The sequence below is a fragment of the Lepisma saccharinum genome, chromosome 12, assembly GCF_977018435.1.
Source record: "Lepisma saccharinum chromosome 12, izLepSacc3.1, whole genome shotgun sequence".
NCBI lineage: Eukaryota > Metazoa > Arthropoda > Insecta > Zygentoma > Lepismatidae > Lepisma > Lepisma saccharinum.
In genome coordinates, this window is record NC_139240.1 from 45,249,630 (window position 1) to 45,274,265 (window position 24,636).

The 24,636-nt window shown below is 41.3% G+C and overlaps 1 long non-coding RNA gene across 1 annotated transcript; it reads left to right on the forward strand.

The window, feature by feature from the left end:
• Positions 1–24,378, forward strand: LOC145996457 (uncharacterized). Its single transcript, XR_014442774.1, has 3 exons — positions 1–89; positions 6,778–6,896; positions 24,263–24,378. It is a non-coding gene; the product is annotated as an uncharacterized LOC145996457 (long non-coding RNA).
• The last annotated feature ends 258 nt before the right edge of the window (positions 24,379–24,636 follow it).

Consider the following 24,636-nt stretch of genomic DNA (forward strand, 5'->3'; position numbering starts at 1 on the left):
CTGATATTAACCAGAACACAACACCAGAAATGGATTGTCATCAGATAAATCATTATAAAGTTTCAAGACTCACCTGTTCTGTTTGTTAGGTAACTGTGATGCTTTTTATGTTTGAATTTATTTCCATAAACAAATTAGGAACAGTTTAAGCTATCTACTTACTAAAGTTAAGCACATCATTAACATGGTATTATACCATGAAGAATCTTGTTTATTATTATTATTATTATTCTCTTCTATCATACTTGAAATGCCATGTGCACATGGAAATTAAATCTTAACATGTATTCATCATGTTAGTTTTATGACATTAACAGTCACTATTTCAAACTTCAAGTACACTAAAGGCTTTTCATCATCATCCCTCGATTAAGCTTGATCAGTATTGTTGTCTACATGTGATGATCAGAATTCTGTCATGTGCATTATTTCTTTTACAAATGCAAATAATTTTTAATTTTAATACATTACCCAAACTGGCATTGAGGTTCTTTTTAAATTTTTTTAAAAAGCAAAAACCTGGGCAATCCAAGGAATTTTAAATATGGTTGTAGCACTGATTTTTTTCATTAATTTATTAACACAATTTACAGGCCATTCGGTTTAGCTTGAGCTCTGGCCTTCAGCTGCGCAGAATCCTGCCGTCAGCGCCACGAAGCGAGAGTTCCGAGATCAGAGTTGCTAACCACCTTAACAAAGTACCTACAAGGAAAAAGTTCCCCTATGTTACAAAAGAATTATTTCTTAAGTTACAGACAAAAATCAAGTTGCACCAAGTAGCATGGTCCTTTCTCAATTTTCAACATAATTTCCAAGGCGGCAAAAACATTTGTCCCATCGTTGCACAAGTTTTTGAAGGCCATCTGCAAAGAATTCGGGGTCCAGGGAACGAAGAACACTTTTCACTGCTGTTTCCATTCCATCGACGTCCGTTTGAATTCTGGAGTGTAGTAATGAACAAAGCTCTCATCCTGAGTCACATTACAGCAGAGAAAGTTGTTCCCTTCATTATGGTACCGGGTCAGAGAATCCAGGCAACATATCATACGCGTCGTGAGTTGTCATGGGACCCAGCGCGATGATGCATGTCTGTAGGAGCAAGACCATTTGCCCACTCATACCGGATCACAGAACGAATCTCTTCTTTACTCCACACCACCAAAACACATTGTTCCGCCATGACTTGCTACTCCTTATGACCAGGGCATGTTTCTCACTACATGACTCATACTAATCACGTGCCGCACATGAGCGGTGGTCCGCACGAACATTGCATTGTGTGTAAATGTAGAGGAAAGATGAAAGAACACATTGCTAGTTTAATTTCATTTAATTGGCTTGTACTTGCTCCAAAAAATAAGGGAAACGTTTTCTTTGAACGACCCTCGTATATCCATAATCTGACTTCAGAGCTTATTGGTATGAATGTTCGGTACTTACTGGTGTCTGCATTTTTTTTTTCATTTTTTTTTGGCGACTGTTTGAGATGATGATAGTTCAAGGAAATGAATGACAGAAGATTCTTTTTTGTCAGTGAAACCCCCATTGATTAAGTCCCCTCGGCGAAAGAGGCATCCTCCCTCTCCTTCTTGGGTGGAGGGAAGGGGGGCAGAATGTGTTACCAACGGTAAGGTGATTGTTGGCCTGGGTTGCTTGAGGTGTTTTTATTCAACGGAAACTGAGGTGAAAACTAGAAAGAATATTGGAGAAATCAAAGTGATTCACCGTCAGAGTAGAGAAATTATCTCAACGTGCATAAAGCCAGAATCACACGGAACTGGATTTCTGGTAGGAATGCCCTAGTTGGCGCTGGACTGGCTACCCATTTGTTAGTTTTCGCCTCACACGATACTTGTTACCATACTTGTCGATAGACTTTTGTTCCCATAAGACATTGCGCAGAGCAGACAATCTGTAAAGATGGACGAGCAATTTGAAGAATGCTGTAGGAGAATTACTGCTTTGTGCTTTTATTGAAAATTAGGAAAGAAAAGTATGGACTAGAGATTGGCTCGAAAAAAAAATATGGTAATCAAAGTGTACCGAACAAGCTTTTTGATGAACTTGGGTATACATATTCATACATGAGATTCGCAGGATTCATTCACAAAAAAAGTCATACACTTGTAATAATAAGGATTTTCATTTTCAGCTAATCATATTTGTCATGTACACATCTCATCGCTTTGCATAAATACCTAAATATTAATGAACTGAACACGAATGCACTTCATGTCATCTATTTACTATTTTTTTTTTTTTATCAAGAAGGAGCCAGTCGAGGAAAGCCAGTAGCAATTAAAACATGTCATATTCCTCCAAACCAGTCAAGCAGGCAGCCATCACATCCAGGCAGGTAGCCAGTTCAGCTCCAACGAACTGGATATCCAGTTCCATGTGATTGGACCTTACGTTTATGAAGAAAGAAGCTGACAGTGGTCCTGCTTTGAATGTAATGTTGAACAAGTTCAAAAGCATGTTTCAGCAGCTACTGATGTGTCAGTAAGTACTTTGAAATGCATCTTTAACGAAAATCATCGCAACAATGTAACTGGGAAGGGATTAGTAATGCCTAACAAACCACGCAGAAGAAAGAAATGTAAAAGTTATGTGGACAAATTTGACAAATGTGTTATTCGTAGAACAATTGACAAATTTCATGATCATGAAGAACAGCGACCTACTTTAGATTCATAAGAATTTCTTTTCAATGAGACAACAGCATATAGTCTTTGCCAGTTTCATGTCTAGTAGAATTGTAACTTCCGCTAATTGCTACACTGCTCCTATGAGTCACGTGACTTTTTCTGCAGACGACAAACATTTCCCGCTTTGTGCATGCCAAAGCTCAGGCTAAACCGAATGCGCTGTACTACAGCATATATTTAGGTTTGATTGCCTAGGATTTCTACACACTCGTCAGACAACAGAATTCATAATTTTTTCAAGCTTATTTCTCACAAATAGGCTGGCAGTACGAATAGTTATTTCTGAATCTTACTAATATAAATGCTTGAACATGATAGTAATATAAATGTTTAGACTAGTTGCAAATGTTAATATATACTGCTGGACAAAAAAAACCGGACACTTGCATTTTTTGTGATAACGCATAAATTCTGATTCGAAGGCTAAGTAAATGTTGCAGAAATTATTGGAAATAAGAAATCCTGAATATATTCAACAGAAAGCAAATTAAAATTTATTGTTAATAAGTTAAATTAGAACATAAACGAAAGTTACAGAAAACTACCAAAAAAAATCTTAGCAATATTTTTTTTTTAATATTGTTAACTGGTACTGGTGGGGTCTAATAGCGGGTGTTACCTCCCCTGCCATCAATTACAGCTTGTAACCGCCGTGGCATACTTCGAATAAGGTTGGCAATCACTTCTTGGTCCAATTGCTCCCATTCTTCTTGAAAAGCACGTCTTAGCTCTTCAATTGTTTCTGGAACTATTGCGCGGTTTCTGATATGTCGTTTCAGTTGATCCCAGACGTGCTCTATCGGATTTAGGTCCGGACTTTGTGGTGGCCATTCTAATCGCGTAATCGCAACTTCGTCCAAGTACTCCGTGACAATATTCGCAACGTGAGGATGCACATTGTGATGCATAAAAACAAAGTCAGGGCCTATGAATGGTGCATATGGTACTACATGATCTGCCACACATTCTGTAATATACCTGCAAGCTGCCATTGCCTCATTATCTACAAGAACCAACTCTGTACGTCCTTGTAAAGAGATACCTCCCCAGACCATGACACCACCACCTCCAAAGGGTGTTATTTCAACGAAACAACATTGTGCATAACGCTCATTAGGTCTTCTATACACATGTTCAAGCCCGTCTGATGAACGTAGGTTGAATTCTGACTCATCAGAGAATAAAACCTTTTCCCACTGCTCCACATTCCAACGTAAGTGTTTTGTAGAAAATTCCAGTCTTCGCTTCCGGTGACGTGCTAACAACCTGGGACCTGCAGCCGGCCTCCGAGATGATAAACCACTTTCATTCAGTCTTCTACGAACTGTTCGTGAAGAAACCACAGTTCTATGAACATTTCTCAAATGCTGTGCCACAATATTTGAAGTCGTACGACGGTCTCTTAAGACTATGATACGCATTAAACGATCTTCCCGTGCTGTTGTGCATCGTTTCTGACCAGAACCCGGTCTTCTACCATAGGAACCGGTTGCGTCATACCGTCTGAGACCTTCATGGATAGTACTTCGTGCTATATTTAGCACCCTAGCAATATAGTGTACACTACGACCATCATCGCGAAGAGCTACTGCTTTTACACTACCTCTTCACGTCTCATTTTCAAGCTAGCAGCAAACTTACAATACACTTGCAAGAAAAATACCAGCAATGACAATGTCAATAATATATGTTACTATGAACCAAAATTCATGCCTCTCTAGACATTAAACAAAATAACATCAACAGGAATTGAAAATCAATAAATTAAAACAAAATTGCATGAAATTAATTTTGAGCCTACTAAGTGTTCCAAATAAGTAAATACGAGTAAATAAATAAATAAATAGATAAATAATAAAGGGAAAACTGTGGAAAATGTTCAATAATGAATGTTCAATTGTTCAATACTTAACTGAGAGCGTAATTCATAAGTAATTGCAATTCAGATGTCAAATATTAAGGTGTCCGGTTTTTTTTGTCCAGCAGTATATATACGTGGGCGAATCAAAAAGTAAGTTACACCCGAGTCGTGTTCCTGTACTAAAAGAGATAAAATAATCACGTTTGGTGGCAACACTGTCTGGAATGTATCTCCCCATACCCAAAGCAGTCATGCTGCAGCTGCTTTGATATGAGAGTAGTCACCATATGAGTATGGCACATCATATTGAGGTGGCATCCAAAATTAAGGTGTGCTCTGTTGTCCGACTTTTGTGGACACGAAGGCATAATCAGAGTGAAATCCATCCCAAATTGTCGAGGTGTATGGTGAGAATGCAATGTCACACCCAGTGATCAGGAAATGGTGCCAGATGTTCGAAGAGGAAAGAACAAACGTGAAAGACGAACAGTGTGTTGGGCAGCCTGCAACTGTGAACACTATTAACAAAACGGAGCGTTTGACTACAATCATCCTTGCCACCCGCCACGTGAAAATTATAAGAGATTGCAAGTGAACTGAACATATCCTACGATAGTGTGTCGATGCTGATTCATCAACAGTTGGGTGTATCGTAAACTGTGCTCTCACTGGGTGCCGCGATTGTTAACCGATGATCACAAAAGTCAACTCAATTGAAATTGGACGGAATTTTTACACACAAGAAATAACAAAAAGTGATCACACGATTCAAAAAGTGCTTGGAATACTTTGCTGATGAAAAAAGTTAGCCAGACCCTGTTGCCGAGTGGTTAGCACATCGCGCTGCGACGCCAAGGGTTCGAATTCTGCTCGGGCTTGGTTGTTTGTGAATGTCCATTCATCAATTTCATCACTCATCCCCATCTTCGCAAATTAGCCAAGAGGCACAAAACACGAAGTAAAATAAGCTAAATCAAATCAAAATCGAAAAAGTTAAATGTTCATACATTTTCGTACAATAATTATTTTCTTTCTAATGTGTTTTGTTTGTTTTATACAGGGGGGTGTATTTTTTTTATTTACCCTAGTATGTATGTATGTATTATTTTTAGGACTGAGCCAATACCACTTGGAACCGATACAGATACTCGGAACAGTTTCCCCCATGTACCGATACTTGAAAATTGAAAGTTGTTCAAAATATTGATTAATATATGTGTGTGTACGTGTTCCACTCTAACTACGTGGGTTGGATTTTAATAGTGGCAATATTGTTGTATATACGCCATGAAATGGAACCGATGCTTCTCACTTATACCACATGTTAGTTTGATACCTAAATTACCTCCCAGTAAATGGACTCTTCCTTCCAACACTAGGCGCATGCGCAGTGACGAGAGGAATAGAGTATCGTTCGAGTTGGCGGTCTAAAGTTGGGTAGTTAGAACCCAACTAATGTGAAAGTTCTGCTGATTCTCGCCGTACCTCCAGGATAGACCATCAGTGCTCAGTATTACTGTTTTTAGAACATAACCTGTGTGTGACCTGCGTTGTGAAAGAAGAGGGGACACTTTCTGCAGAATGCTCCATTTTACATTTGAGAATAAATAGTTACCACTATTGAATTTCCAACCCACGTATTTGCATCAATGTAGGAACACTTTTTTTGCTTCAAAATAATAATTAAATCAGATTATAAATTACATATTACAATGTTAATACAAAATTCAGATTTTGACTCAAAATTGATTCAAAATAAAAGGAAACTTAGAATTTTGCATAAATTCCAGGATAATTTTTGCGTAGTCCTTGAAAGACCAAAATTCCGAAAAATTATCAGCCAGTATCTGTGAATAAATTCCAACCAATATTTTCTGATACCGATACCACTGGCATTTGCCAATACCAATACATCGGTATCCACTCAGCTCTAATTATTTTTCCTGCCTGATGGCATAGGGGTAACGTAATCAATGAGTCATGGGTGTGATACCCAATGAAGGCACATAGTGGTTGAAATAGTACTTTAGACAAACTTCAGTATATATGTATCCTATAGTTATGTCAAATCAAATCTTGCTTTTTTATGTAAATATATGCTGTATTTATAAAGTATCAGCTTGCATTCGATGATACACGACTCTGTTTTTATATCAAAGCAAAGTATTGAATTTGAGGTGTATAGGAGAAACTGTTCCTATTTTCCAGGACCATGTTCCCCGAGCTGGCTCACCAAGGATTCTTCAAGTGGAAGCCAATTTGATGAAAAAGTGGTAGCAGCATCCTTCATCAGTAAAAATCATCATAGAGCTTCAGTTCGCTTGGGAGTATGTTCATTTGATAGTAGTGGCTTTATTTATAGTTTCAAACATAACCTAGGTATTGTGAATTAAGATTGAGGACACTCAATAAACTCAGTTCAATGTAAGTAGTATTTGAAAGCCAGCAAAATTTCAAATCTCTATCAATTTGGAAAATCAGTTTACTATTGAATTACTTGTAGTTCTAGAAGTTGTAAGTGAACACTTGACACAGATGGACAATAAATGCCTTAGGCTTTTAACTACTGGGGAACATAATATGTATTCACAGTATAAAAAGTATAAAAAACTTACGTGAGTGAGTATAATAGTCGTAACACTCCTTGCAGACGATGTTTCGTGAAGCTACGCTTCGCTTCTTCAGGTATTTCTTTTCAGTATATAAAATACTTCATCATATATGTAAAAATAAATCCAGGATTAGGTAAAAAAGGGTATTGGGATATAGAATCTAAAATTACATGACGTTAAAAGTGACATTTGTGTTGATAGGGGGAAAAAACTAAATAGTGATGACGGTAACTTGGATGAGGCATGGATTAAAATGTTTAAATGATGGGGAAAAACAGTGAAGAGTCTGTTAAATTCATTGTCATGCCGAAAGTGACTCGTGCTGCTTCGGAATCTATGGAGTTCACATTGGAAGGGATGTAGCACTCCTACGCTACAGTAGTCATTCATTCTGTATGGTAGTATGAGTACACCATTCTTTTAGAATTATCTTTTAGCCTACATGACACTTTTAACGTCATGTAATTTTAGATTCTATATCCCAATACCCTCTTTTACCTAATCCTGGATTTAATTTTACATATATGACGAAGTATTTTTTATACTGAAAAGAAATACCTGAAGAAGCGAAGCGTAGCTTCGCGAAACATTGTCTGCAAGGAGTGTTACGACTATTATACTCACTCACGTAAGTTTTTTATACTTTTTATACTGTGAATATATTTAATGAGTAAACGCACAAATTTTCAAAATGTACATAATTTGTATTGCTTGTTCTTTCAAACTCGAGCTTTTATATTGAATATTAGCACCCATGTACATAAATTAAGGATCATGGCATGTTGGACACATACTGCTATTTAGTATGCACTAATTTGGTTTACATATGCATGATACAATTGATATTGATAATGCAAGAAACCAGCAATAGTCGCGGAAAGCAATTGTCAACAAAATTTTAGAAAAACAGTTTTTTCCTTTGTGACGTTTCAGGAGAACACACGCTCCTTTCATCAGACATTTATTTTCATTTTGACTAAAGATACAGTTATAACAATGGTTAGTAATTTTTAAACAAAAAGAATCTGTTATATAATGGATGTTGTCAATGTTACATTGTTGTAATATAGCAACTTAACTGTGAAAAAAAAAAAAAAAATAAATGTCTATTTTATTTTTATTTTAGATTTTTTAAAATTATGAATCCCAAATATCATCAGGTAATTCAAATTCATCATTGTTTTCACAAATGAAACAACAATGAAAGAAGGGAAGCAGTTAATGTCACTGGTAAAATAGAAACTAAGAACATTGACAACAGATTATTTATAAATCTTACGGATATTGAGGTACCTGATGAGTATATAGAAATTTTTCAATTCGGAATGAAATTTTCAGTTGGTAGTGCTTATATACACAAGGAAGATTTCGTGATTTCAATAGAGAAAGCACTGAATTTCTTAGATGATGAGGAGGAAAAAAGAAAATTACGAAGTCTCACACATGATGCTCTTGATGAACGTTTAAGTTTTGAATACAACAGAAGAACTAACAGAGGTCCAAAATACACAGAACGGGAGAAAGAGCATATAAGGTTGGGAAAAAAAGTTCATGGTTTCAAGATCTGGTTGAAAGAAAACGACATTTTCTTAATAAAATCGGACAAGGAAAATAAACCTGTCCTTATCCGAATTAAGGACTATAAAGAAAAAATGGAAGAATGTTTCAAATTAAACAATTTCACAGAAACCTCTCGAAACCCTATAACTAAAATAATAAATGAGGTAAAGAAAGTAATTGAAAGCAGTATCACGATACCAAGAGAAATGAAGAAAAAACTCATTGTCAAAAATTCAACCCTGCCGATTGCCTTTGGACTACCAAAAACTCACAAACCGGGAACTCCAATACGACCCATCATTGCAACTTTCACACATCCTGCATACAAACTATCCAAATATTTAGTTGAAAGACTTGCTATAATTAAACAACAAACACCATTCAGTGTTAAAAATGCATATGAAGTGAAACAGAAACTAAAAAATATTGTTTGGAATAGTGAGTATCGTATTGCAAGTTTTGATGTTGAAAATTTATATCCTAGTGTCCCAATAGAAGGTGCCACAGATGCATTACACAGATGGCTTATTGAGATGAAGGTTAACCCAGTAGAATCATGGGAAATGGTTCGATGGTTTACTGTATGTGCAAATTACAATTACTTTATATTTGATGGCAAAATCTATCAGCAAAGTAATGGTCTATCAATGGGAAACCCAGTATCCGGAATCATCTCCAGCATTTTCCTTCATTACATAGAATCTCCAATTGTTAATGCGATAGGTGCGGATATCAAACTCTACATCAGATATGTAGATGATGTGCTAATTATTGCTAAAAATGAGAACACCATCATGGACGTATTTAAATCGTTAAATGAATCACATCGTCGCATAAAATTCACTTGCGAACCCATGAATAACAATGTAATTTCTTTCCTTGATCTGCAAATTAAGACAACTGACTCAACAATTCAAACATCAGTCCATAGAAAAAAATTAGCGGGGGAAAAATACATCCATGCCAAATCAGAACATTCGCGTATAACAATGGATAACATATTTTTAAATTTTTTCCTGAGAGCACAAAGACTATGTTCTAATAATGAGGATATCAAACATGAAGAAGAAAGGCTCTTTAATATAGCAAAAGAAAATGGCTTTCACACTAACAGAATAAACCAAATCAAAAAACAAGTCGCAAGAAAACTAAAGGAAAAGAGAAATACAGACAAAGATGAAAAATCTGTTGAAAAGAAATTTGTGTGCATTCCATTCCACAAGGGATTCTCACATAAAATTGCAAAAATTTTTAGAAGTTTTAATTTCAAAATTGTTTTTAAATCACCAAGAAGTTTGGAATGTACATTTAATGAATTCAAAATGAGGAACTCGCTACCAGATGTGGAAACCACAGGAATATATAATATAAGTTGTTCATGTTCGAAAGATTATGTGGGACAAACGGCAAGGAAAATGGCAATAAGATGGCACGAACACGATTTGGACATTATAAATCTAAACCCAAGAACAGGTTTGTCAACTCATATCATCGAAGAGAAGCATTTGATTAAAAAGAGAAGGGTTTTAAAAAGATTAACGGGAAACACAGAGTTGAATGTCTGGGAAGCCTCATTCATTGCAGAAGAACACTGGAATAAATTAAATAATGAAAATGGTAACATAGATCCAGTGTGGAGTTTTCTTTTTCACAAATGGAGTAAGCCACCATCTTTAAAATTTAATGTAACAGAAAACATCAAGAGACTTTGTGAAAACAATGATGAATTTGAATTACCTGATGATATTTGGGATTCATAATTTTAAAAAATCTAAAATAAAAATAAAATAGACGGTTTTTTTTTTTTTTTTTTCACAGTTAAGTTGCTATATTACAACAATGTAACATTGACAACATCCATTATATAACAGATTCTTTTTGTTTAAAAATTACTAACCATTGTTATAACTGTATCTTTAGTCAAAATGAAAATAAATGTCTGATGAAAGGAGCGTGTGTTCTCCTGAAACGTCACAAAGGAAAAAACTGTTTTTCTTATGCTTGTAATAACCGTAAACTACAGGAAAATAATTTTATCATGCAAGCAATGCGTACATACAAGAAAAACTATTAAAAAAAAAAAATTTTAGAATAAAGTAAATGTAGTCACACAGTACGAAAGCAAATTTGGATGCTCCACAGAAATGTTAATATGGAATATGATGTCCCCAGCAGCAGTGCATGCTGTACAACAATGTGGCATACTGCAGGTAAGAGTATTGACCTGTTTCTGAGAAATGGCATCCTACTCCTCCTACGTGTCAACATAGCATATATCACGCATGTTCTATTTGGTTGAGAATGGTGGATCTAGATGTTGGCCAGTCTATGTGCCAGATTGTCTTTTAATTGCAAGCACTTATCGACAAGGTCCACTCAATGCAGGTGTGCATTATCATCCATAAACATGATGGCAGGTCTCCTTGCACCTTAACACTGCAGTGGTTGCGCTGAAAGAAACTCATTGATCGCACAGATTACTATTGTGATCCATAGAATAGTATTGTTTTTACCTATTATTTTCAAAATGTATCTGATTTTATAGCGAAAATGTCCTTTTTGAAGTATTCTGGGTCACTTAACATAAAATCATAAGTGATTGCACTCAATACATTATGGCAGAGAGGAAATTCTAATTGCATTCAGTTTGGATGTGATGAAACCTAACGAAAAAAACAAATATTGGGATCATACTTTTTTATTTTCTTTCCAAAAAAATTCAAAACTCAGTTATATGCAGACTTGTGTGTATATATATATACACACAAGGCAGTGCAAAATTCAGTTTCCCAAAACAGTCACAATGATGCTACATTTGTCAGTTGTACACCATTTCCTAAACCATTCCTCACAAAGCGAAATTGCAAGGTAACCCAACCTATCAAGTGATCACGAAAAAACACTATCTGTGAACTATTTCGATCATTAGTTCCATTGGTCAACAGACTTATGCGTCACCCTGTATATAGAAATACTACATGTGAAACGCCCTCCCTTGCCCGGGAAAACAAATGCTACCACTACCTAGATAGAGGCGGCAAAATCTCCCTCGGACAAGCGAAATAGCGTTACGGTCCAGGTTAAGTTCGTGTGTAGGAACCGGTGACCGACAGTGCATAGTGATAAGCCATATCGAATAAAAACAAAGACATATGTACTTTCAAATAACCACCTCTTTACCTGTAGCCGGGAAGCAGCTAGCTGCATACCTGAAAATCACGGGTAGCGACATGTGTACGAAATGATATAGCCCAAAATTAACATGAAAATAAAAAGTATATTCTATTCATAATCAACAAAGATCAATTTACTACATCTCCCCCTCTTTCACTCTCACTTTCACTCACAGAATCAATCCTCACGGGGTCATCGACACAAAGAATGATACATGACATGTACAGGTGTTATGACGATAAGCCCTAATTATTGCATTCGTATTTAAATTTACCTTGAATTTTTGTCTAATCAGGTCATTTGTGATTTTGCTCCAGTGCTACTCAAATCCTAGCCAGCCCTTACTTAAGTTCACCCTTTTAAAAGAAACTAGTCGGCACGGTGACAATACATTATTTGACCAGCATAAACAAAGGCGTCTCAACGGCAATTACATTCACGTGGGCAGACGTTTTCCTTTTACAAGACCTCACGTGGTTCAAACATAACAAATAACCTCTGTTGAGTGACAAAAACATATACTCTCTAGCAGGCGGGACTTAAACACTTCACCGCGACGAGCAATTCATATTACCAGGCAAATACTTTTAACAAATAATCACGTATGCGACCTGACATAGCTAGCAGCGACACAGCACTGACACATAAAAATGAACAAACCTCAAGTAGATTAAACAATTAAGTGGGCGGTGCTTTACTCTAATGGTACGCACTTTAAACAAATACAAAGGAGCACAAACAACAATGAATTTAAGATCATTAAAAAATATATCACAAGGAATAAGAAAAATTGACCTGAGACGAATAGATTACAAGTGACAAGCGCGACGGGAGTTTGATATGAAGTTTCGAGTTGAGTGGGCGTTTTCAAAAAAGTTGACGAATTTCAAGCGCGTTCTCTAAATCAATCGGGCCGTCACGTGCTGACCATCACACAGATGAATACATTACCATCTCTCAGCTTCCGAGGTGCATCCTGGCATCTTTATGGGTGATTGAAAACACATAGTATTCACGCGAAAGGTTTCCTTGGTCGCGACGATGAAGATGCGAAAAGTGTTCATACTCCTGGTTCTTCGGTTTCTCTTCCCCTCGGGATCGGTGAACATCTCTGTGGTCTGGGCGCCGGGACATCAACGTGGCGGCTGGTAGGCATCGTCGGAGTGTCGACAGGGTGGCGCTCGATGTCTCTCTTTCTCTCTCTCTCTCTCCGTGGCGGCGGATAGGCATCATCGGCGTGGCTTGTCGTTTCTCTCTCTCTTTCCACGGCTGCTGGTATGCATCGTCGGCGTAGTCTCTTCTGACATCGGGTGAATCGACGGTAACGCCCTCATCTCTCTTCTTCCTCTAGCCCGCCATAGTTTCCGGTGTTCCTCGTTTGTCAAAAATTATAAATGGCGTAAGGTAATCACGGAAACACGGTCTCGCTTCAACTTCTCCCAGCGGTTGAGGTAGGCGCACTTGTGTAGACTTACTGCCTATCACACACTGGTGTTCGCAAAACACAACAAAGTCCACAGTACACGAAGAGGTAGCACGAAGGTGCTCTCGTTACAAGAATCGCGGCATTACTGTACACGGAGAGGTAGCACGGAGCTGCTCTCGCTACAAGGATCGCGGTAAGACTGTGTATCGAAAAACGATGTCCTTCGTTTTATTTAGATTTTGAAAAAAGACACTAGGCGTTTGTTGAATTGACGCTTCCGAAGAGATCATTCCACTTAGCTCTATTGTCTCCCAACTGGGACGAGCCGTGCTCGAAGTTGAGTTTCTGCGGATTAAGCCTCAGCCTCACTGTCGCCCATAGCTCAATTGCAACCGGTGTCCACAAACTGATCAATTACAACCGATTTGATCTGGCATCCGTAATTGTTGCTTGATCGCGACGAAACTCCACACATCCGTCCTTGCACACATGCTGCTGCGCTGGTATAAGTTTCACATGAATCTGACAGCTGGAAACCGAGATATTTAAATGTTTGTCACTACGGTCAAATTTCCTAACCTTTAGATGCATAACGTGACCCTTCAGGTGCTCACCCTTAAGACACGCGAACGTCTCGTTCCTCCTGTCGGCTTGGCAAAAATCAAATATGTATTCTTACAAATTAAAACTCTCAACGCTTTGAATCAACACATTTTTTACCGCTATGGACAATAATAATAATAATAATAATAATAATGACGTCGGTAAATCTGACCGTCACAACCTCGCCCCCCTTCTTCTTCCAAGGATTTCGTAAGCGTGAAAAATTCGCTCTACGCAGGGACAGATTATTTTTTGTTACAAATCCTTGAATGCAATGTATATATAATTGACCAACAAATACATTAACACCCTGTATATAAAAATTGACAAGCAAATACATGAACACCCTGTATACAAAATTTACTCTGAACTGCACGGACACTGCGACCTTCCAGATACATAACATATATAATAACACCCTGAATATAAACATAATATGAAGATTATATATACAAAACAAGAACAAGATGCGAGCATTTACGTGTCAGCTTGCACTCTTACGTCGCTCTTACTCTCGCACAGTGCTGTCCACTCTCTGCGCTTCTCATCGGAACAGTTCCACCTCTTGCAGTTCTCTATATGCTGGGGTGCTATGGTCTTCCCGGACGTGCAGTCCACTAACTCCAGAATATTGGCGGCGAGCTTGCTCTTGCAGAAATACGGACCATCGTACATGAAAAAGAGCTTCTTGATTTTTCCTTCGATTTGAGAGCTAAGTCCGTGATTTTTTACAAATGCGAGGTCTCCAGTTCGAATCTCGGCGCCGTCTCTTGCCTGTCTTTCATTGGCCTTCTTCCTGGTTTCTCTCGTCCGTTCGACGGCCATCAGGATCTTTTGTTTGACAGTTGGGTCGCGGTTGTTCTCCTTCAACCCAAAGTGACGAATTACGTCTCTCCGAGGTGTGCTGGTGTGAACCCAAGGGTGTCGGATTCTGTGTTGTTTAGGAGGAGTACAATCGAGGTGACGTGCTTGCTCCATTCCTGATGCTGTTTATGGCAAAATAATCTCAAGAGGCGGTTCATTTCACAGTGCATGCGTTCGACCTTGTTTGCCTGCGGCGTGTAGCTCGGGGTCCATATGGGCTTCACTGCGTATGCTTCCAAAGTGTCCCTCCAGAGGCTACTAGTGAACTGAGCTCCGCGGTCCGTGAGAATGTAACGCGGAGTTCCGAGGTGTACAAAGTAATTTTCCGTAAGCTTACGGAGCAGCACACTCGTCGCGGTTGATCTGACTGGATACGCAACCAGAAAACGACTGCATCCATCCATGACTGTGAATAGGTACTTCATACCGTCCTTGATTTTCGGGAGTGGTCTGCGAACAACACTTCCCGCGGTTTCTCTGCCACAAACGATGTTGGGTTTTTTGCTGCTCTGACGTGGTTAGGCTTAGTTTGCATACAGATGACGCAATCGCGCATCCATTTCTTAGCATCTTTCCGCATCCCTTTCCAATAATAGGTACTCTCGAGGTATATCCACATTTTCCTCCCTCCAAAGTGACCTGATTTGTCATGCGCTTCCTCCAAGATTTTCTTTCTCGCTTCAGCTGGCACATATACCCTCAAGCGCTCCGGGTTGTGGACATCTGTCTTGCACAGGATCCCGTTCGCGACGACAAAATGCTTTTTCACACGTCGCTGGTCTTCCAGGATACTGATGTACTGTGCGAGCTCGGCATCTTCGTGTTGCATCTCCGCAAACCGCCCGCGGCTGAAGGTGGTCAGGTACGGGGAATCGAACTGCATTAAATTTACGTGCACTTTTGTTAATCCTTTCCCTCCAACGTATCTTGACAGGGCATCAGGCACAACATTCTCTTGCCCTTTCACATACTCCACCTCAAACGAGTAGCGCTGAAGGCGATTGCTCCACCTGGTTAATCTCCCACTCCAGTTTTTCGCGTGGTGCAGCCATTGGAGATTCCTGTGGTCAGTTCTCACAACAAAGTGGCCTCCGGCCAGATAAACATGGAAGGTTTCGATGGCCCACACCACGGCCAGGCACTCGAGTTCTCCGACGGTGTAATTTCTCTCCGCCCCCCACAGGGAACGACTGGCGTACTGAATCACACGTTTCTCCCCCTCCTTTTCTTGATACAGTACTGCGCCCACGGCCGTGATCGAAGCGTCGCACTGGACATAAAAAACGTCAGAAAAATCAGCGTGGTAGAGGCGAAGCTGTTCACAGACGGTGTCCTTCAGTTTATCTAGGGCTCCTTGGTGTTGATCTGTCCACTTCCATGCCTTTCCTTGTTTCAGCAGTTCAAAGAGGGGTGATGCAAGTTCGCTGAAGTTCTATATGAAGCGCCGGTGCCACGTAAATATCCCTAGAAGGCGCTGGACTCCTTTCCTTGATGTCGGGGGCTCGAGCTTCCTTATCGTGTCAAACTTCACTGGGTCCTGCCTCACGCCTTGCGCATCTATGATGTGGCCCAAAAATTGCACTTCCGGTTGAAAGAAAGCCGATTTCTCGAGTTTAATTGTCATTCCCGCATCTCGTAATTTAGTGAGGATCAGGTTTAGATGTTCAAAATGTTCTTCCACGTTTCTTGAAAAGCACAAGATGTCATCAACATACCACAGACAGAAATCATTCACTTCGTCTCCGAGCACTTCAGCCATGGCGTTCGTGAAAGCTTGCACGCCGTTAGAGATTCCGAACGGAACGACGGTAAACTCGTATAAGTTATCCTCGAATCCGAAGGCTGTATAAGGCATGCTCTGTTCGCACAAGGGGACCTGCCAGAATCCAGATAACATATCGATTTTTGAGAACACGTGCTTGCCATGGAACAGTTGTAGGGTGTCTTGTAGTTTTAAGGTTCTGACGCGTTCCAGCTTACACCTCGTATTTAGCGTGCGAAAATCTCCGCAAATTCTGAGGCTATTGTCAAATTTCTTCACCACGAAAAGAGGATTCAAATGTACGGAGCGTGATTTCCTAATTACGCCCCACTCCAGCATCTGCTGCAGCTGCCGACGCACTTCCGGTCGATGTGTAAACGCTATCGGGTAAGGCTTACTGACAACTGGACTTTCTCCCTCGACACGGATTTCATGCGTATACTTCCGGCACTTTCCTGGCCTTTCATCAAGAATGACGGCATTCTCCCTCAAAAGTTTGGCGAAAACTTGCTTCTGGCTCGCTGAGAGATTCTCACATGAAGCAACTGCAGCGTGCAATCTTTCCTGTACTCCTTTGTCGCGGTCGACCTCCGAACATAAAGCGACGACGGGCTGGAACTCGCCCTCTTCTCCTGCGCATGACCTCCAGAATTCGACGTTAAACTCTTCGTCGCGATTATTCAAGGTTACAAAGTGTCGACCGATGTTAAGCACAGACGCATACCGGCTCAGGAAATCCATTCCTAGCAGCAGGTCCACGGACAATGACTGGACCACCAGAACCTCAACCTCAACATGATGTTCATCCAGCGTTGCCTGCAGAATGGTGTGACCGAGAGGCCTCTCTCTCGCTTTGCCCAAGAAATCGATGAGTAAGTCTCGTACGTGCCGAAGTTGTGGCCTGCGCACTCCCTTTGTCACGTGCCGCCAAGTTGCCTCCGAGCATAAGCTTGCCTCACTTCCTGTGTCTAGGAGCCCCATCACAATTTCATCGACCACTCGCAGTTGTACATGTGGCGATTTCGAAGGCCAGCGGTCCTCGTGACTTTCCTCGGCTTCCTCGTCAGCGTGGATCTCCTCGTCCAGCCAAGCAGCACGAATTCTGATCGGCGTGGTCTTTGTTACATCCGGGTGGTTCGGCTCAAGCGAAGGTGGATCAGGTGTAGTCTGCCCCGCATCCGAGCCCTGACGCGAGACTTTTATTATTTTCCCGGATGCTGGTATCCCGACGGTCCTGGCCTGGGCGAACCGCGTCTGGAATTCGGTCTGGTCTCTTCTCTCGCTGGGCTCCGTTGCGTCCTCGCTCCACGGCGTCCTGCATCTCCCCGATCTGACTCCGGGCTGACCGACCTGCTATCCGCGTGACGCTGATAAAAGCCATCTCGGACTTGGCCGTTCTGAAAGAAGCTGTCGCTCCATGCCGTCTCCTGCCTCTGAACGGGCGTCTTCGTTGCGGTGAAGGTGGATCTTGCAGCTGGCGGTTCCTTTCAGCACCTGGAGCGTGGTGCTGTCCTCTCCATCCCTGCTGGACTAGATGAACGCGCGGGTGTTTATTCCGGTGCGACGAATCATCTTCCGGTCGGCGCCGCTTGCTAAACTTCTCACCTCTGGTTTTCTGCCTCTCCTCCTCGCACTGAAACAGATTTTCCAGTGTGAGGGACATCGCGTCAGCGTCAAACACGCATGCTCCATTGAGATGACGACGAATCTCGTGTGGGAAATGGTACACCAGAGCGGCTATTATCTCCGCCGTGGTCATTTGGGGTTGCAGAGACTTGAACTCATTGTACCGTTTCCAAAAGTACTGGGCATACGTGAGTCCTCCGCCCCTGTCGTATCGTTCGTTTCTCACCTGCATCAGCATCCTCTCTACCTGCAGGGGACGTTGGAAATAAGTGAGAAACGCTTCTTTGAACTCTTCATATGAATTGAAGTTCCCCTCGTTCCTGTCCATCCAGTTCTTAGCCCGGTCCTGCATTAAACCTTTCAGAATCAGAAGCCTATCCTCGTCCGTCAGACCTAACTCTCGGGCGGTAGAATTAAATTCCTCGAGGTACGTGGAAGGAAGAATTCTGTCAGCACCCGAAAATTTTTTGAAGTGCTTCCGGTATTCGGGCGGAAACAGCCCTCCTGGCGACCGGTGGGTCTAACTGTAAATCCTCGTCCCACTGCTCGCGGCGCGGACTCAACCGTGGTGACGCAGTGTTTTCTCTTCGAAGGGGGCGGGGCGTTTCTGGAGCTCGCTGGTCGCTTTCCCCGTTCGAGCACGTGGCGATTTCGGCTGCCGGTGGTGACGTCACTCGGGGCTCCCGCGACGACTGTGAAGTGCCGCTGCTAGTTATGCTCAGTTGACGCACTTTCATCTCGAGGTCCTCAATCCGTTCGGAATTTCCTTCAGCTCGAACTGAAATTTCCCTCACTTGTCGCCCCAGGGTGTCTATGCCACGGTCACATGTCGCTTCCAGCTGCACGCTCTGAAACAGTGTTGCCATCTGGTTTTCTTGCCGGTCGATCCGCACGTTGATTCCGGCGATCTTGGCTTCGACCCGGGATTCGCATTCCTGTACCAGCGTGACGAGTTCCTGCGTAATCGCCTCACGGGAAGTACGGATGGTCTCCTGGAGGCGGTCTTCCGTCACTCGCATCTGGGTGCTGATGGCCTCTATCTTGCTTTGGGTGGCTTCCATCTTTGATTCTAGCGAGGCTTGGATTCCACTTCGCGTAGCTTCCATCTTTGATTCTAGCGAGGCTTCGATTCCGCTTCGCGTAGCCTCCATCTTGGCTTCGATTCCGCTTCGCGTGGCTTCCATCCGCAGTAGCATCTCGATGATCTGTTGGGAGTTGGTACCACTGAGGCTAGCTGCTTCGTTGACCCGTTCTGCTTCTCCCAGAGATACCTGTTGCGCGCTGGTCTCATTGACTTGCCCCCCACTGTTCGGTAGACTGGTTTTTTCACGTGGACTTAACGGGACATCGCACAGGGAACAAACCTGCCTAGCTGTGCCGACGTTTTCACTTTCTGGGAACTCCTCGCTGCAGACATCGCAAATCACCCTTACGTCACTCATGTTTAAGTTCTCGATGCGGCGGTTGCGCAATTTCATGAAATCAAATATTCAACCCTCGGTCGATTCTCAATGCTCGCTGACAAGCGTAAACGTGAGCGCTCACAATATATACCAATATATATATATATATATATATATATATATATATATATATATATATATTTAAACAATTCACAACGAAAAAAGATAAGGGCGGTCGATTCCCCCTTTGCCAGAACTCAACTTAACATCTAATGCCGTATGCCAAACAAAAATTTTAAAATGCCTAACGCCTTAAGTAGCTGCCCTACTACCTTGACAAAAAAAACGCCTAATATCTCCATTACCACCTCACGTCAAAAATAGAACAATAAAATCTCACAATGAAACACAGTTACATGACACCAAAATACGCTTGACGTAGCCCTTACAAAAACGACATATACCTCTGCACTGAGGGTGCTTTCGATTTAACATATACCGGTCCCTGTGTTCGCGGCACCAAAAATGTGAAACGCCCTCCCTTGCCCGGGAAAACAAATGCTACCACTACCTAGATAGAGGCGGCAAAATCTCCCTCGGACAAGCGAAATAGCGTTACGGTCCAGGTTAAGTTCGTGTGTAGGAACCGGTGACCCACAGTGCATAGTGATAAGCCATATCGAATAAAAACAAAGACATATGTACTTTCAAATAACCACCTCTTTACCTGTAGCCGGGAAGCGGCTAGCTGCATACCTGAAAATCACGGGTAGCGACATGCGTACGAAATGATATAGCCCAAAATTAACATGAAAATAAAAAGTATATTCTATTCATAATCAACAAAGATCAATTTACTACATCTCCCCCTCTTTCACCTTTCACTCTCACTTTCACTCACAGAATCAATCCTCACGGGGTCATCGACACAAAGAATGATACATGACATGTACAGGTGTTATGACGATAAGCCCTAATTATTGCATTCGTATTTAAATTTACCTTGAATTTTTGTCTAATCAGGTCATTTGTGATTTTGCTCCAGTGCTACTCAAATCCTAGCCAGCCCTTACTTAAGTTCACCCTTTTAAAAGAAACTAGTCGGCGCGGTGACAATACATTATTTGACCAGCATAAACAAAGGCATCTCAACGGCAATTACATTCACGTGGGCAGACGTTTTTCTTTTACAAGACATCACGTGGTTCAAACATAACAAATAACCTCCGTTGAGTGACAAAAACATATACTCTCTAGCAGGCGGGACTTAAACACTTCGCCGCGACGAGCAATTCATATTACCAGGCAAATACTTTTAACAAATAATCACGTATGCGACCTGACATAGCTAGCAGCGACACAGCACTGACACATAAAAATGAACAAACCTCAAGTAGATTAAACAATTAAGTGGGCGGCGCTTTACTCTAATGGTACGCACTTTAAACAAATACAAAGGAGCACAAACAACAATGAATTTAAGATCATTAAAAATAATATCACAAGGAATAAGAAAAATAGACCTGAGACGAATAGATTACAAGTGACAAGCGCGACGGGAGTTTGATATGAAGTTTCAAGTTGAGTGGGCGTTTTCAAAAATGTTGACGAATTTCAAGGGCGTTCTCTAAATCAATCGGGCCGTCACGTGCTGACCATCACACAGATGAATACATTACCATCTCTCAGCTTCCGAGGTGCATCCTGGCATCTTTATGGGTGATTGAAAACACATAGTATTCACGCGAAAGGTTTCCTTGGTCGCGACGATGAAGATGCGAAAAGTGTTCATACTACTGGTTCCTCAGTTTCTCCCCCTCGGGATCGGTGAACATCTCCGTGGTCTGGGCGTCGGGATGTCAACGTGGCGGCTGGTAGGCGTCGTCGGAGTGTCGACAGGGCGGCGCTCGATGTCTCTCTCTCTCTCTCTCCGTGGCGGCGGATAGGCATCATCGGCGTGGCTCGTCGTTTCTCTCTCTCTCTCCGCGGCGGCTGGTAGGCATCGGTGGCGTAGTCTCTTCTGACATCGGGCGAATCGACGGTAACGCCCTCATCTCTCTTCTTCCTCTAGCCTGCCATAGTTTCCGGTGTTCCTCGTTTCTCAAAAATTATAAACGGCGTAAGGTAATCACAGAAACACGGTCTCGCTTCAACTTCTCCCAGCGGTTGAGGTAGGCACACTCGTATAGACTTACTGGCTATCACACACTGGTGTTCGCAAAACACAACGAAGTCCACTGTACACGAAGAGGTAGCACGAAGGTGCTCTCGTTACAAGAATCGCGGCAAAACTGTACACGGAAAGGTAGCACGGAGCTGCTCTCGCTACAAGGATCGCGGTAAGACTGTGTATCGAAAAACCATGTCCTTCGTTTTATTTAGATTTTGAAAAAAGACGCTAGGCGTTCGTTGAAGTGACGCTTCCGAAGAGGTCATTCCACTTTGCTCTATTGTCTCCCAACTGGGACGAGCCGTGCTCGAAGTTGAGTTTCTGCGGATTAAGCCTCAGCCTCGCTGTCGCCCATAGCTCAATTGCAACCGGTGTCCACAAACTGATCAATTACAACCGATTTGATCTGGCATCCGTAATTGTTGCTTGATCGCGACGAAACTCCACACATCCGTCCTTGCACACATGCTGCTGCGCTGGTATAAGTTTCACATGAATCTGACAGCTGGAAACCGAGATATTTAAATGTTTGTCACTACGGTCAAATTTCCTAACCTTTAGATGCATAACGTGACCCTTCAGGTGCTCACCCTTAAGACACGCGAACGTCTCGTTCCTCCCGTCGGCTTGGCAAAAATCAAATATGTATTCTTACAAATTAAAACTCTCAACGCTTTGAATCAACACATTTTTTACTGCTATGGACAATAATAATAATAATGACGTCAGTAAATCTGACCGTCACATACATATCCGAAAACACTCCCGTCAATGGTCGCGCAGATCACTATTGTGATGCACTGAAATATGACCACTAGTAACAAGTCAACAATGGGTAAATTTGAAGTAACGGCTGCATGAACATAGTTCCTGGACTGTTCCAGGAAGGTAGACTGGGAGCCAAGGTCAAGAGTGTTGTGAAACTGCAGTAGCATGTGAAAATATATGAATGGATCACTATTGTGATCTGCACAATCACTGCAGTGTTAAGGAGATTGACGTATTGTTGGATTAATCACATCCCGATATATCCTGCCAGTGACAGAACCCCTAGGATAGACATGGAAACCCACCATAATGCCAGTCCACAAAAGGATCCCAGTATCACAGAATGATCATGTTTGATGATGTTCTCCTAGTTATATTGACTTACACTTGTCCACCATATGTATACATGCTGTGAGCCGCACACTATGTTCCCTTCACCCTATGAGATGGTCTGTTATGTCACCTGGCAGTGCTATACACACTATGTTCATGCAGTTATCAAGTGGTGGTTTCCCGGAACATGTGTACTCTGGTTGCAGCTACAAGATCTCTACTCGGGTCCTTTGCTGTACTATGCAGTCTTCTGGCAAGTAATCCAAGGTAGTACTCCTAGTAGTGCATTCTGTGGTCAACCTGCACTGTATTGTCGGGTTACATTTCCAGTCGTGGAACCTCTGCCACATCCTTTCAGACACATTTTTTGGAATGTGAAGTTCCTGGACCACTGTCTGTTGTTTTACACCTTGTCAAACGCCATCCAGATGGGTGTGGTATGCCATGTCCCACTTGTCTACCTACACAGCATTCACGGACCCAACATGCACGTTCCCCAGACTACCAGACAGATATGATTCCTACCTTGCTCCTTTAACTATCTTCTATCACACTACTAGTGTCATCACGTGTTCCTTGAAAGCATCAAGTGCAGCAGAGTATTACAGCCTCAATTTTCGTTTTCAAGTAGGACAAATGTGTCTTGCAATTTTTGACCCTAAGACCCTTTGATCTTTAATTTATGGACATGTGAAAAGAATTGTTCAACAACGTTTTAAACTGCATGCCAGCACATTGTAAAGTATGGATTTCAACATGTAAAGTATGGATTTCTGTTGTGAAGTCAGAGGTTCGAGATTTAAACCCAGGGTAAGGCATGGTGTTTCGATGTTGGTAGTGTGTAATACAAATGCTTGAACATGGTAGTAAAGTTTAGACTAGTGACAAATGTTAATATACCTAGGTATATTCTATTCTTATGCCAAAACAAGTGTACCTTTTTATCTTAAAATATTTATAGATTTATGTGTCAGGTAATCAGAATACTAAAATAATTCCCAGAATGCTGTATTTATAACATGTCAACTCTATGGGCGTCCGTAGGATTTTTCCAGGGAGGGGCAAGTAAGGCAATTTTTTTCCGGGGGGGCAAAGGAGGCGTATTTTCCCCCATAATAGTGATGTCCCTTCAAAAAACACTGCTTCAGTCTGAAATTATCATGTTCCTTCAACGCCCTTATAATAATTAACATAAATTACTGACAAATGAAATTATGTGCAAAATATATACTTTTTGCCGGACATTCATTTTCCAGGGGGGGAGCATGCCCCCCCCCCTTCCGGACGTCCATGGTCAGCTCACATTCAATGGTACACAACTGTAGCTGATTTTTTATACTTTAAAATAAAGTCTTATCGAAATGTATAGAAAAAACTGTTCCTATTTTCTAGGACCATGTTCTCTGACCTGGCTCACCAAGGACTCCCTCAAGTGGAAGCTGGTTTTGATGGAAAATGGTAGCAGCATCCTTCATCAGTTAAAATCATCAGAGCTTCAGTTTGCTTGTGAGTATGTTCATTTTATAGGAGTGGCTTTATTTATAGTTTCAAACATGACCTAGGTATTGTGAATTAAGATAGAGGACACTCATTAAACAGTTCAATTGAAGAAATAATTGACATCCACCAAAATATGAAATCTGTATTAATTTAGAAAATCAGTTGTCTCTTGAATTATTTCTTGTAGTTCAAACAGTAAATAAGAATGACACACGATAATATGGAAAGAATGTTAATCTTGTGCATGCTTGGTGCATCTCTATTAT